This window comes from Watersipora subatra, chromosome 5 (genome assembly GCF_963576615.1).
Source record: "Watersipora subatra chromosome 5, tzWatSuba1.1, whole genome shotgun sequence".
Taxonomy (NCBI): Eukaryota; Metazoa; Bryozoa; class Gymnolaemata; order Cheilostomatida; family Watersiporidae; genus Watersipora; species Watersipora subatra.
The window spans coordinates 44275506-44292231 of NC_088712.1; positions in this window are offsets into that span (position 1 = coordinate 44275506).

The window sequence follows — 16726 nt, forward strand, 5'->3', positions numbered from 1 at the left end:
CAACAAAGAATTCAATCAATACAAAAATAGGAAATGTCAAACCGTATGGTTTAACCCCCCATACAGCAAAGCTGTTATCACAAAGATCGGAAAACAATTTCACAAAACCCTGCAGAGTGAATATTCACCATAACACAAATTATAGAAACTATTCAACAGAAACTTTGTAAAGTTGAGTTATAACGGCACCTCAAATATCAACTACTCAATAACTGGACAGATTAGGCAGCTACTATAACAAATACACAACATCGACAGGAATTGCAACGGTAAAAACTTTGAAAACTGCCAGCTAGGTGGAGAACACCTTTCAGACTGCCTAATATATTAGGCAAGTGTAATGTTTAAGGAATACAACACCCCAGAAACACAGGAGGATGTAAGCCTCACTGAAACAGCTTTGAAAACGAGATTAGCCAACCGCTAAACAAAAGTTAAATATTCTATGAGACAACAACAAACAGAAATGAATATAGATTGGCTGTGAAAGATAAAAAATACATTACAAAATAACTTGGATGGTTGTCAAAAGAGAAAAACATCATGCAAAACCTCAAACAAAACTTGCCAGTAATGCATACTGGACTAATATTTTATAATATTCATATTTATTATACATGTAATTATATCAGGTAATAATACTGATATAGCTTTGTAAAATAATTTTATAGCTTAACAGTGTAAATTTTATTCATTTTACCTGAAGATTGCGCAGTAATTGTATGAAACTATTAGTAGTAACAACTTTAGCCTGTAGCTTTAATAAACGTTTGATGTTGATATATATTTATGTATAATTGAATAATATGTAATATATATAAAATATAATGTGTATATCTACATATCATAAAGCCAGGCATTGTAAGTTAATAATGTTATATTGTATGAGCTGTAATGAACTGTATGCATAGAATGTGTGTAAGCAACTGGCAAACATAGCTAGCCCAAACATAGCTAGCATAAGTAATATTATAGTAATATGATAAGCTGACTCGGCTACTGTAGGGCTGGTAGAGTCATTAGCATTCAGTGTGAGCACACACTGTGACATCTTCCTCTTTTAGTTGTTGTTACAATTCAAACTGCTCTAAAATATCACAAGTCAGACACTTACAGAAAAATAACATATCCGTATAACAGTTTAAAATAAAAGAAGTTGATTGCAAAACACAATTGTACAACATCTCATTCTTGGTAGAAATTGACTCTTAGTCCAAAACCACACCAAAAACAAAACATGATTTTTTTAACTAAAAAGACACAAAAATCTGGTGGATGTAGCTTACAATAATTGTTTTAATCAAGAGAAACCTAAACGAGTGGGTGGTTTGGACACTCTTCCCGACCTAGTGACAACTGAGGAAAAGCTTGAACTCATTTGATCAGGATTGGTTGCACCTGTCGATGCATGAGTGGCGGTGCCACTCTGGTCAACAGAATTGGGAACAACAGCTAACTGACTTTGCTGAGCAGACTGGACTGAAAACAAAGTTTTATCAGAATTAGTACTTTCAACCAGTTTCTGTTGTTTATCAAGGTTATCATTAATCAAGGTTCTATCAGAATTAGTACTTTCAACGAGTCTCTGTTGTTTATCAATGTGATCATTAATCAAGTTTTTATTATAGGCATGAGAAGATCGGTTAGGTCTCAGAGATTTTATGTTGCGCCTGTAAACTTTGCCATCCAATAATTTGATGTAGTAACTTCGAGGCGTTTCCGCGTGTTCAACAATAACACCTTCTGCCCACTTTCTATGGCCTAGTTTACACCAAACTTTCATTCCTAAGCAATACTCAATGGGAAGGGTAGCTGTGTTGTTCTGAACTATAGCTTGTGATTGTCTTTTAACAAAGCGACTGTGTATTTCTCCTAGATGTAGTCCTTGGGGCTTGAGTTGGTGGGGTAGGCAAAGTAATTGTCCTCTTAAATTTCGAGCCTGTAGCAAAACTGCTGGAGATGGGAGTTGGTCACCCAATGGAGTTGACCGTAATGTGGCCAAAACATCACACAATGTCTAACCAGATATCAACGCCTTTCTGAGGCTGTTTTTGATGGTTTGATTCATGCGTTCGACCAACCCATTAGAGCGTGAATGATAGGGAGAGGAAGTTATGTGTTCAACGTGATTATCCTAAATGAACCATTTAAATTCATAAGATGTGAAATATGACGCATCGTCACTGACCAAGGTTTCAGGCCGACCAAAGTCGATGAACTGCCTTTTTAGTAAATCTATGACTTCAAAAGACCGAGAAGTTTTTAATTGATAGCAGGCCGGCTACTTCGAGTATCGATCTACTGTTACCAAATAATCGTTGCCATCGAGGTGGAAAATGTCCATACTAACCGATTGCATGGGGTATTCTGGGATATCATATGGTTCAAGGCTATACTGACTGTTCGATATCATGCATTCTTGACAAACAGAACACGATTCTATCAAATCTCTTATCTGACCTAAATAGCCTGGCCAATAAACTGCACCTTTGGCTCGCTCAGTACATTTACTAACTCCCATGTGACCAGCATGTATTTGGTCCAACACCGTTTTCCTCATTGCTATAGGAATAACAATCTGGGCCCGGCACAGTAACAGGTCATTATGCATTGTGAGATCAGATTTTACATTCCAGTAAGGTTTTAGTGGCTCAAGGCAAGCATGTTTAGTCATTGGCCAACCATGCTTTATGTATGACACTAGTATCTGCATTGTGGGATCTAGTTTCGTTGCCTGACTCAACTTTTCCTTGAACAGAGGCTGTGTGATAATGCCTGTGGTTATTGAATCAATCTGATCATGATCTAGGCTTCAAGTTTATTAGCCTCAGCACCGTAGCTAGGAAGAAATGCATGTGACAACGTATCAGCTAAAATTAGGTCTCTACCTGGTTTTTGAATTAAAGTGTAATCATATCCTTGATTGCGTAGTGTCATACACATCAATCTAGGGCTAAGCTCATTTAAACCCTTTTTCATTATTCCAATTAGTTGAATATGGTCTGTTTCTACCATGACATGTTGCCCGTATATGTACTGATGAAACCGCCTCAGACTATATTGAATCGCGAGGTACTCCTTCTCAATTTGCGCATATTTTATCTGTGTTTCCGTAAGGGAGCAACTGGCATATTCTATTGGTTGGCCTGCATGCATTATTACTGCTCCCATGCCAAACTGACTGGCATCCACTGATAGGGTAACTGGCAATTCTGGATCAAACATTTTTAGCGTTGGGCTAGATGATACGAGGAATTTTAGTTTCTCAAACGCCTGCTCAGCTGCTTTGCTCCAGGACCATTCTACACCTTTTTTAGTTAGCTCGCGCAGTGGGGTGGTAACTTCCGACAGATTTGGACAGAACTTAGCTAGATATGTGGCCATTCCTAAATGCCTACTGATGTCATCTTTACACTCTGGTTTTGGCATTTTTTTAATTGCATCCACCTTACGGACATCGGCCCTGATAGTACCATCGCCTATAACGTGACCTAGATATTTCAACTAAGACTGCCTAAAATTGCATTTCGACTCTTTCAATTTCAGATTACAATCTTTGCATCTCTGCAATACTATCTCTAACATTTTATCGTGCTCAGTTTCAGTCGCTGCATGAATCAACAAATCATCTACGTAGCATTCCAATCCTTCAATGTCTTCAAATAATTCCGACGCAGTTCGAAAAAATATCTCAGGACTAGAGGATATTCCATAAAGCAATCTAAGAAATCGATACCTACCAAATGGAGTGGCAAAAGTCGTCAACAAACTGCTAGCCTCATCTAATTCAATCTGCAAAGATCCTGAGGTTGCATCTAACGTAGTGAATACTCGAGACATTGAAAGTTTAGCAAATATTTCACTAGCTGTTGGCAATGCGAAATGTTCGCGTTTTAGATTTTTATTTAACTGTGTAGGGTCTAGACAAATCCTGAGTGACCCATCAGGTTTCAGTATGTTTACTATAGGGTGCACCCAGTCAGTTGCTTGTTTACTTTAGCTATTGTGCCCTCACTCTCCATATATTGTAACGTGAACTTTAGTTTATCCCTTAGTCTAAATGGGACCCTCCTAGCACTTTGTATAACAGGCTGAGCGTTCTCTTTTGGTTGCAAAGCATGCTTACATGGCAACCTGACAAGACCATTGAACACATCAGTGAATTTTTTAGCTACCCTATCTGTACGGAATCAGCCCTATCAACCAACCCAAGCTCAATGCAACTGGGCAGCCCCAATAAAGTCACCATGTTTGTATCAGTTTTTACGACTATAAACTCCACTGTATGATACTTATTGCTAACATCCACCAGTAACAACCTTGCCTAATACATCAAGTGCATGTCCACTAAAAGACACTAATGATGTAGCATGCTTGACAATTGTCACCTGACTATTTACGCTGGCTAGTACAGTATGTGAAATTACATTACATGATGCTCCCGTATCCACTTTTAATCGTAATGGCTTACCATTGCACTTAGCATTGATTGTCCATTCTCTTCCGTCATTGATGGCAAATGCAATGTCTCTGGTATTAACGTTGTCAGGTTCCGATACCTCATTGACAGTGTTGTTGCTGTTATCTCGTGAAGATAAGCATGCAGTGGAAAAGTGATTTTTTTGGGAACATTTCCTGCACACCTTTCCGTAAGCTGGGCACCTCCCTCATTGATGTTCCACAGTATTTACAGTTATTTATCGTTTGTAACGGTCCAGTTCTATATTTTCTATCCGATTGTAGGTTTGGGCTCTTGCTCTCTGACAAGGATACTTTCTGTTGTGGGGGTACGACACTTCGTATGGCATTAACACCATCTGTCGTGTGGTTCATTTCTCTGAGGTATGGCCTGGTAGCCTCTTTACGTTGGCATACTGAGATAACCTCCTGTAATGTAGGATTGCCTGGCAAGTTGAATATATCCTCACGAACCAACTTAGACGATATACATGTACCTGCTACAATTCGGTCCACTAGCGGTTTGTCTTTCTCATCAGCATGGAATTCACAAGTTGTGATGAGGTCTCGAAGTGCTGTCACAAAGCTTTCGAATGGCTCGCCTTGCGTCTGAACTCTGCTGTGAAATTTGAATCGCTCAAAGGCTGTTTTTACCTGATGGTTGAAGTGTTCAGTGAACGCTTTCTTTACTTCTGCAATGTATTTTTGATCTGCTCTGTTCAGTTTTCGAAATATTTCTTGGCCTTGTGCGCCAAGCAGTGTCAATAAAGTCGCTACTTGTATTTCTCCATCCTTCTTAGTCTTTTCTGTTGCTATCATGTAAAAATCATATTGCTCGAGCCATGCTTTCCAACTTCTACTAGTCTCGCTAGGATGTCTGCAGAATTTACAAAACTTGCCGGCGGCTTGAGCCCTTCTTCTGCCATGTTTTCTTATTGTTCTCCTCAAAAATCCCGTCCTGACACCATATCATAAAGCCAGGAATTGTAAGTTAATAATGTTATATTGTATGAACTATAATGAACTGTATGCATAGAATGTGTGTAAGCAACTGGCAAACATAGCTTGCCCAAATATAGCTAGCATAAGTAATCTTATAATAATATGATAAGCTGACTCGGCTACTGTAGGGCTGGTAGAGTCATTAGCATTCAGTGTGAGCACACACTGTGACACTACATAAATTACTTACACTCTTCCAATTGCAAGTGTAACTGCTCGGGTACTAATTATTGTTAAGTCACTTAATCTTAGTTGGGACCAAGCTCATCCATTTGGTCATTTGGGATGATTTTATTTTGATTGGGCCAATCAAATTGGTTGTATCAATTTTCCTCTATATTTTTTATTGGCTGATATTTGCTACCCTACTCAATAATAATTTTATTGAAGGGAACAAAGCTAAACTAGGTTTTGAGTAAGTGGTATTTTCCGTTTCGTTCATATTGCAGTTCAAAATTGTTTTTAAGAAAACAATTATAACTGCTACTCTGAGTATGCATAAGGAAGACCTTTTATGTCACTTAGATTTTAATGGCAGTAGTTTTGAAGCTGACCAGGCTGATGATGATTACGCAGGAGATTTCTGAAATCAAACAGTTAAGAATGTAAGTGAAACTATTTAGCTTTTTCTTTGTTAATGTTCATAATTCATTAGAGTGTTTGTTGCGTGCTCACTCAAACTAAGACAGCAATATGTGGCAATCTGTAATCAGTCACATGAATGCTGATCAAAGTGTATGTTTCTGAACAGAACTACTTTTCATTACTGTAAGACGGTTAGGCTAAATATTGTTTGTACGCTAGTTTGCAATAAACAAACAATATAGTTTTTCATTGTAGTTATACATGGCACTGTGGCAACTAGTATTAATAGGACTAGTAGCAAAGATGGATGAGTTATCATATATCGAACTGTCTTTGACTAACCTCAATATTCTTTTGTCCTTGTAATTGTTTATCAACTAATTCCTAGTTTAACCATTGCTTTTATCAACATTGCAATGGTTGTCTTTTTTCTAACTGTATACCTTATTTTTGGTGCTTTAGAAAGAGTTTCAAAAAGGAGCTTAAAAGCAAAAAAACAGCAGAGGAAGACCAGCTGTATGCGGCTGGAAAGCATTGGTACAAACTAGGTCTGATGCTGACAGGAGTGAGTTTACTGCAAGAATAGTTTAGGGTAACAGCTAAGAGCTTGTTGATGGCGTGCCAGACTTTACATAGCAGCAACGTAGTTTCAGGAACCCATACCTGATGCTCGTATTACACCTTTTTAGTTGTTTGAGCTACCCATCACAACCGCGTTGATTTTAACTATAGTTTGAGAGAAAACTATGGAGGCTTTGGGTGGCTCTAGCAGTGCCTTAGTTGGTGCTTATTGTATTCAACCATCCCAATGTGGCTGATTTTTACTGGCACAAAAACTGCCACCCATCGAACTATTCGTAAAGCTCATAAGCTGAACAAATTTGTCATGGCTTTGCTATGCAATAATGAAAAAAGATGGGTAAACCTGAGCGGTAAGAGAGTTTATCATATTGCAGCCAAGCGTGCAGCACGTACATATTGAGTAAAAGTTGCTGAGAACATGCTAAACTTTAGTAGAATATTTTATTAAAGATTTAAACCTAAAACAATTGTTCAGTGTAGAATGTTCTTGGTTATAGTGGCAATCTGATTATAAAATTTCTGAAAGTTTTTTTTGATTAATATTAAATAATTATTTGTTGTTTTTCAATATAGACATAGGACAGAGTTTCAAATACAGATTTGCATACTTATAATTTCACATGAACTTTCAAAATCTTCCGCCTTGTGACAACGGTAATATATAAAAGAACTTTATGATTTACGAATAAAAAATTTGTATTCTCTTAATTAATTATTGCCAAGTTTTAAATAATTTAAAGACAAAACTGATGATCTTAACATGGTGTATCACTAATGCTAAGTAACTTACAAGCAAACCTCAGAAACCTTTTTAAATGCTGTTATTTTCAACATCAGCTTGTGTAAGGTGCTATTAATAAATTATTTGAGTCTATTTAATACTTCTATAACATATGAAAGTCACTGAAATTTTTTTTAAAGTTTAACATTAACCTCAATTTAAATAATTGTTTTTTTTTAAATTTTGTGTTGTTACCTGTTTTACCATGGCAAATGATGTTAGCTTTGCTTATTAAATACCACATATTAATCTCCAAGAATTCCGAGACGGTTATCGAATAAAGAAACAAAAAGCATGTACTAGACAAAGCTAGTTTAGCCAATACATTTTTTTAAATTCATCGGAAGAAAATCAAATATTTCTTTTTATAAAACACCATGGAGAAATAAATACATTTGTAATAATATCGCTACTCATCGGATGCTTCATTTATAAATGGCTTACATTGTCTGCACGATTTTTTGCATTTGGCACTTACATGTTGATAGCTGAGAATAGCAAATTACTTGGTACACATACTTACGTATAACTAAAGATTGCTCAGAAGAAACAATTATATGTTGGAAAGGTAGTTGAAATCCAAGAGTACATTTGGAATAGTATTGGTATCCTGTGTACAGTGTTTGGTTAGTTAGCTGGCTTAGCAGCCAAGCTGTGGTTTGCATTCTCTCATTTTTTTGTACAGAGAAAAAAACTCTGTTTTCCGGACCTAAAAATAATAGAAACTAATGCAGACCATTTAACCATTCTGTTGCAAATTAGTATATTTGCAATTAGTTTAACCCAGTTTTTGAGTTGTGATCAACTTTAGTTTTTTTTATATTCCTCCTTGATTGATTTTGCTATTTTCATTATGAAGAAAAGCATAAATGCATTTCAAGCCGAGTAAGTTATCTGGTTAATATGACAAATTGCGCTCTATGTTCTCATTACTAGTTTGTGCTAAAAAAAATTTTTTTCGAGTGTTTGGAGAAAATCCATAAGTACATTTGGAATAGTATTGGTATCCTGTGTACAATGTTTAGTTAGTTAGCTGGCTTAGCAGCCAAGCTTTGGTTTGAATTTTCTTATTTTTCTGTTCAGAGACAACAACTCTGTTTCCCAGACCTAAAAATAATAGAAACTAATGCAGACTATTCTAACCATTCTGTTGCAAATTAGTATATTTGCAATTAGTTTAACCCAGTTTTTGAGTTGTGATCAACTTTAGTTTTTTTATATTCCTCCTTAATTGATTTTGCTATTTTCATTATGAAGAAAAGCATAAATGCATTTCAAGCCGAGTAAGTTATCTGGCTAATATGACAAATTGCGCTCTATGTTCTCATTACTAGTTTGTGCTAAAAAAATATTTTTCCCGAGTATTTAACCAGTGCAACTTTCAAAATGAACCATTTTGCCTAGCATATGTGTGAGTCTGATAATTGTCGCTAAGTGTCGGATTATCCATGGTAAAATTTTCTGATACAAAATAAAATAATGTACTCAGGTAAAAAACTTGTTTCCACATATGTATCATGCATATATGTAGCTTTCTATCGCACTCACGCTAAATATTCTAGCTTGGACACGATAAATCTGGAAAACATCAAAATTTTTGGTTACTAGTTCCACACTATGAAAATAAAACACTAAAGAATTTAGACGATACCATAACTCATATTATAATTAGTAGATGAAGGTTTGTTTTTGCATAAATCTAGCATAAATGCTTTCTATAAACTTCATGTTGAGGTTATCAGAACTAGTACGTGATTAAAACTAAAAAGCTACAGTAGATCCTATCAGTTTTATAAAAACATTTGTTATTTTGACCTGTGAAAGTTTTCTTTGAACATTTTGGATCAACTGTATCCATGAAGGTATTTGGAGACAACCAACCAAAAAAGTAACGTATAAACATTTATTGGAAATCATATTTTAAAATAAGTTTGGGTTTACCTTTATTTACATTGGATTCATAATAAAATGAAGTCTAACACGGCTTGCTTAGCAAGGGTTGATATTGACAAAAAAGAAAGACTGAGATAGATACATAGAGGACTTTCATGTTAAAATGTTGACAAGTCGGTGTTGGGTGAATGTTTTACTCTGTTTCTCTTTAATTCACTCATTGTATAAAAAATTTAAAATAAAGTTTTATACTAACTGTGTGGTACTAAAATGATATCAAATTAAACTGCTGACTTGTTTTCCCACGACCAAGCAAGAGTGAAGCGATTGACTGGGAGATTTATGATAAATGCACATGTGCACACAACTCCCGACAAACTATCCATAAACGGTCGTCACCAAACCCTTGCAACGAAATCCTATCAACAAATTTACCTATTTTTCAGTAAAGTCGTTTAAGTATAATAATGATACAGAACGCATATAAAACTATTTAAATATGTTACCAAGCCTTGGAAAGGTTACCGGAAATTCCTAAAACTAACCCACCTGATCGGATTATACACAAATAGACAGATTAATTTGGACAAAATCCGCCACAAAACGCTTGAAAAGCTTGGTTTAATAAAAATTTAGACCGGAAATGGAAACGCTGAGCGACAGAGAATGGAACGATTAAGTCTTGCGCATTTCACGAAAAGAAAACATACACTTTTCACCAGTCTATAGCATTGTCGTATTGCCGAAGGTTTCAGCAATTAACATAGGAGTACAGAAATCGTTTCATTCTCGCCGATTTCCATTTTTACATTTTCACTTTCATTTGCCGACACATTTGAGTACTTTCATATTCTATTTGATGTCCAACGCGGTATACCCTACAGGATGAAAATATTTGTTGGTTATAAATATTATCGATTTCGCGAACAGGCAACTTCGCAAATTATAAAATTATGTTAATAATTAGTTCTATCTTTAATCACAAGAAAGAATAACTACTGCATCAAATTAAAAACTGGCCGCTAGGCTAGTTTTCAATATGAAAACCAAACGTAGTTGAGTTTCAAAACATTTCTAGAATCATTGCCTTGGCTTTGAACTAACACCATTGCCAATGCATCACGTTTTTTTACAAAGTTATTCAAGGTTGTCACTAGATATGCAGAATGGCGTCAGCACAAAAATAGCCACTAGGCAGAAGTACTAAACGTAGCCGAGTTCCAAAACTTTTTTAAAATCATCGCCGGGCTTCGAGTTTTGTTGCCATTGCATCAAACTTAACAAAGTTATTCAAGGTTTTCACAAGTTACTCGGCATGGCTTCGTCATCACAAAATCTCTCCTAGTCGGTTTTACATTGAAATCAACTCCATCAATCTCTAATCCCAAAGTTGAGGATGATCATGATTCTGATCTGGACATTATGGTATGTATTGTGGAGGACGGGACTATGCTAAACCTAGTCACTTATGTATATTTCTTAACCTGTTAACATTATGCCTAGTCACTTATGTATATTTCTTAACCTGTTAACTGTTGACCATAACCTGTTGTATATGTCTTAACCTATTTCTATTTCTACTGTTATATAATACTACATTTTTGGGCCTGCTTCACAGGCCTGCTAGCACCCCATTATGCCTATTGTCTGGGCCTGCCTCACAGGCCTGATGTGAAACAATGAATGTTATATAATTGTGGGCGGAGCAAATAGTATAAAAGGAGAAGGCATAGGCCAACTCTTTGGGATTCTTCTTACGGATTTGATACTGTCAAGACGGAGTTGTACATGTGCTGAGATACGTTAAATACACTATATACTTATTCTTACAAACTGTCTGTGTTTGATGCCTGCCTGGTTGGCTGAATAAGGATCCTTCTGCCAGAACTGATCTGGCCTCAAGCACGAACTGCTTTGGGGAGACGCCTAAGGAAGGCTAGGGGTTGGCTGCGTTACGATCGGACCTGATCAGAAATGCGATAGCATTGGAGATCAGGCCCTCCAGTAAGCTAGCCAGGACCTAAATTAGCCAAGATAGGGTCTCAGAGAGCAGGCTGTGCTAGCCTTCCAAGTGAGCCTGAACTGAGGACAGCCCGCCGCGGCCTGATCCGACCACTAGGTGTGTCAGGCAGGCCGACGAGGGGAAGGCCCAGTGTTCAGACTGCACTGCCTTGCTAGGGAAGTAAAGCTGGCTCAGCTACCGGGGCCAGACTTTTACAGTATTTACTTTGCAATGCAGATACGTTTTTCCATAATTAACTGCATTAAGTAATTCTTTTGTTTAAATACTGATCGCTTTCACTGAATACTTCAGCTAGTGTTTTTGTTCTTCCTTAAAATTTATTAATATTTTTCTTTTTTGTGTTTACTGCAGATTAAGAATGAAACAACCTACTCCGATTACAAAAACTAGAGTCAAGTAGTAATATTCACCAAGGCAGAAATCTTGGCAGAGAAACAACCAGTCAACCTAGACCCCTTCATCGGCAACAACTCATTGATATCGCTGCAGCAAACATGATGAAATTATATATTTTATTTCATGTATAGATAGATATATTATAATTTATTACAAACTTGAGTGTACAAATAAAATGTTTCAAATACAAATACAATTTTACAAACGATGAATGGAGTAAATATAAACAGTTTAGTCTATATTGCGGATATCTAGAGCAATAAAATTAAACTGATATTCTTGATAAGTGAATACTAGCGTGTAATGGTGCTCTCTGATTAGTTATTTTGGTAATAGCAGCTCTATATCGCTGTCACTGTCTAGGGTAGATGGTAAAAGCGATTCTCCCGCTACTACATGGTTAGTAAGGAAGTTATCATCAGAACTCTCCTTATGGCTTACTATTGCAAAGTTCTGCGGGTTGGCCAAAGATTGGTGCTCGTAAAGGCGTTTTTGTTCCTTTTTTAAACAGATATATTATCCTCGTAAGTAGCTGCGGTCAATTCTACCTCATTTTCCAGACCTCCCTGAATAATTGGTGATCTTTTAAGAATGACCTATACCACCCTTGCAGTCATTGTGCTTGCGTGTATTAAAAAAAATCCCTCTCTCACACTAAAACAGATAATGAAGCGGTAAGGATGGAAAAAATAAGTATTGTGTTATACCGAAGAACCAAAGTAAAATGCAACTAATTTAGTAAATTGTTTTGAAAAAACTCATTACTTACCACAAATTGTTGATTGATCAAGGGCCTTTAAATCTATGATTATTCGTGAAAGCCTCTGAACGCTTAGCACGATCGCCTCGTAGTTGTAAGCTAAATAGAAAACGAAACACGCAATGCGCGCATGCGTAGGATTAACTCTATTGGTAGACATAATAGAGTTAAGTCTTCATAGAGAGTGACAGTTTTCAGCCGCGAATAAATTAATCCGCGAATATGCATGAAATGGCAATTATGGCGAAATATAACTCCGCAAATAAATTCATCCTGTAGGGTAAGTAAAGGAAATGACGATGATAATCTAACGCAGTGTAAGTGAAGGGAATTTCGATGATATTTTTTCTAACGTATCTAATAAGATTATTACAATAATTAATTTTAAGTTTGAATGACTACAGAACAATGACTACGTAGTACAGATTTTTTAAAACTCTATATAAATATCACAACTTCGTGATATTGTTAGCTATGACGTTTTAAAATGTAAACAAAGTTGTGCATTGGTTTTATATTATTACAATTTTAATAATGTTGGTTATTCTAATAATATCAGTGCATTTTACTTCTAATATTGGCCAATATTGCATTTCTCTTTTTGCAGGAGGAGAGATAGAAACATATAATCTTTTCCTTTCATTATTGCTATTTGTTGTATATAATAACACCCACACCAGCCAGGTACATTACAGCTACCATTGCAGTTATCTTATTTGACTGCTAACATTGCATTTCTCAACCATCAGTACCCTTTTTTTTCCAATATCACTTTGGTCGTGGGCTGTATGACAGTGGAATTTCTAGTTCAGTAAAATATTTATAAACTTTAGGATTTTGTACGTTATTTTTAGCTTGAATGCAACTAAAAATGACGTTTTCCGAGATCTAAGTCATGCGAATTGTTTGTGTCAGATGGTGGTCATCACCCCATTTTTGGTCCGCCTAATAACAATCATATTTTAGTTATATAGACTCTTAATTTATCTTTCTCCATTTTACATGCTTTTCCCGGTTTGCATACCTAACTTTGATTTTTGTGCTCATTCTCGCGGCGAGTAGTATGTTTATTATTAGTTGTTCTTTCTTAAATGAAGTCTGACGTATTTAGTAAGCTCAAATATTTTAATACAGAACTACCTCGTGTCAGTATATAGTTCAGCTCTTACATAAATTATCCGACGACAGCATAAAAATTTCTTCTGAATTGATTCAATTCAATATTATTAAAAAGTCATAAGATTGTCATCTTTTCGTTGCACATTTAACAAACTTAGTTGAAAATTTGTAATGTAAACTCTATAGTTTTGTTCCTTACATTTTAGCAAGTACTTAAATTGAGGAATTGTTGTTATTGTTGTTATCCTTGCATACCACTACATGATCATCACAGATTTAAGGCGTTTTTCACTCACCAGTTGGCTACAAGCTATAATTTTGCCAGTTAATACTAATTTATTGTTCAAACAAAGATTGCCAGGCAGAATCACATTCTAAATGTGTTGCTAACAGCTAAACTTTCTGTTTGGAGTCTGATTGTATATAGAACTAGGATTAATTAGAAGCTCATAGGTTTTTAGATGCTGGTGAATTATTGTTTAGGTGTTTAACCAACGTAATACAAACTTAGTGATTTGGTTTCAAAGACTTCATTTTTTGATCAGGTTGACAAATATATATATATATATATATATATATATATATATATATATATATGTCTACTTTATAAACAACAATCGGTGTCTGTGTATTTGTGTATCTGCGTGTGTATGTATGTGTCCGCCTTATAGAGTACCGCACTTATCGGACTATTAGCTGCTATTAGGTATCTATACGCGTTAACGGAAATTTCTGGTTAATAGACGCCTCTATACATACTCTATTCATCGTTTTTACACAAAAATCACGTCATCTCTGGTTAGCGCGCCTCTTTACGGTGCCCAACGACACTGGTGCGTTTGAAACATCAAAGTTGTTGTCGTGTTAAAAAGCACCGTCCTGTGTTTTGCGGCCTATACAAAAGTACTTATACAACTATACAAGTGTACTAATCCTTAAATAAAATAAATTAATGAAAATTTATTCACATGCACTTAATGTTTACTGCCAGCGTGTACCCAGAAGGTCACGCGAGCGTTGGTTTCTTGCCTCACTGGAAAACCCACAGTTCTCACCTACTAAATTTCTACATAAAAGGTAATTACTTCTTATTCAATGCTGTATTGTCTATGAATTGCCACATTTCCACTACATAACCCTTTCACTTGCGTTCATGTACAAATTTAGCTATCGGCCTGCTGCCAGCCATTATGCCGATGTTGCTTAATATGTACACAATAATTTTTAAGTTTCAAACTCTATCTAGAACTTTTGTTTTGGTTATATATTTCATGTTGCCAACATGTTAACAAGCACAGCTATACAAAAAATATGTCGTATCAAAACTTTGTGCATTGATAAAGCGATGTGAAGCTACAAAGCGAAACGATCCTCTGCAATGTTCCTTATTTTAACAAAACCATTACTTTCATCGCCATCAGAGTCATTGCTGCTATTACTATTTTAATTATCTGTGTAATCACAAAAATTTGAATAGGCTACAATGTCATCAACATAAGTAGTTATTTGTTTTCAAATTCACACGCTTTTGATGAACTTACACCAAAATGTTTGTTTTTAAGTTGGAAATCCCCAAAACAAAGATTAAAATATTAAACTTTAGGCTAATTTTATAGAGAAATCTTAAGACAACACTGTCACTACCATAAAAGTCCTAAATATCGTTAGTTATGCTACCAACGAATAATAAAATTTGGTTACTAGCAATTGCTGGGAAAGTCGCAAAAATTTGTCTATGGCGGTCAACTATAGAAAACGCATAAATGAGTCTACTTCGGTGAAAGAATTGAAAACGTTGGATTTGCCACTGTTTGTGATAGTAAACATGTTCATTTTCTTCTGAGTTGAATTTGCTTTTTTTCAGCTAGGATTACTACAGAGCTACAGCTACTACAGAACTTGCACGGGTACTGCTACTGCGTTTTACCTAGTAAATTTCTACATCAAAAAGGTTAGTACGTTTTATTCAATGTTGCATTGCTTATGAATCGCCACACCTCAACTACTTAATAACGTTAGATTTGCCACTGTTATGATAGTTGGACAAGTTAATTTTCTTCAGCAGCTGATTTAGTAATTTTTTTCCAGCTACGAGTAGGCCTACTGTAACTTACTACTACAGAACTTGCACGAGTACTTCGACGGTTGCTATAGGCGATGGTGAAAAAATAGAAAACAGCCGGTATCGACTTAGTGTCCCCCTGTTTTAGCTATGACCAGCTGTATGTCGCCTGCTAAAAGTAGGCACAAGCCGAAAACTGTTCATTCATACAACCAACAGAAAAAAAAGATTTTGTCTCTCCGCAAGTGTTGCGTTGAAAAAGCATTGTGCTATTGTTACGTCATGCTATGTTCTTCATGTTCTGCTATAAAAATGCAGCATTTTCTAACATATTTTTCAGTATACATATACGTATATATATATTTTCATGTATTCATTATCCTTATTTTGTCTCATAAAAGGGCTATCATGTTGGCGTTATATTTTATTATTGTAAGGTCCTAACGCTTTATTCCCTGTGACATCATACTGTCTGTGATGTAATACGTATAATTTTAATTGACACAACCTCATTACTGTTTGTATATACCATGTCAAAACACAGGCTATAGACCAAAAACTGGTGAGCTATGATTAGTGTTTAAGCATGTAGTCTCCATTCAATAAATGCTGGCAATGGCAAAATATTTTGTAAAACCTTTTAGAATATGCAAAACTTTTCAATACTGCCAGTTTGAAGGACTTCAGTTTGCCTAGCAAAGTCAATTTCATTATCAGTTCACTGTACACAAATAGGGCAATGCCAATTTGAATGGTTTGAGACTAATGCATTGCAGACTAGCTGTAAAACGTATTGCAGATTTCCATTGTTCTCCCAACATTATTGACATATATGGCTGCATATGTGTATGCATAGTGTGATTGGGGCAAAAATCTTTAATAGATTGCATATTTGGAAGTGTTTTACGGTATGAAAGACAACTCTCAATAAACCACTTGTTGTACATGAAACTGTTCCCATGGACGGGTAATGCAGCTAGCAAAATGTGGCCGTGGCATCACCCGGAGGATGCACAGGAGACTATTTTTGCCCCGAGTGCAGCGGGAGTATCCAGGTGCAGCTTT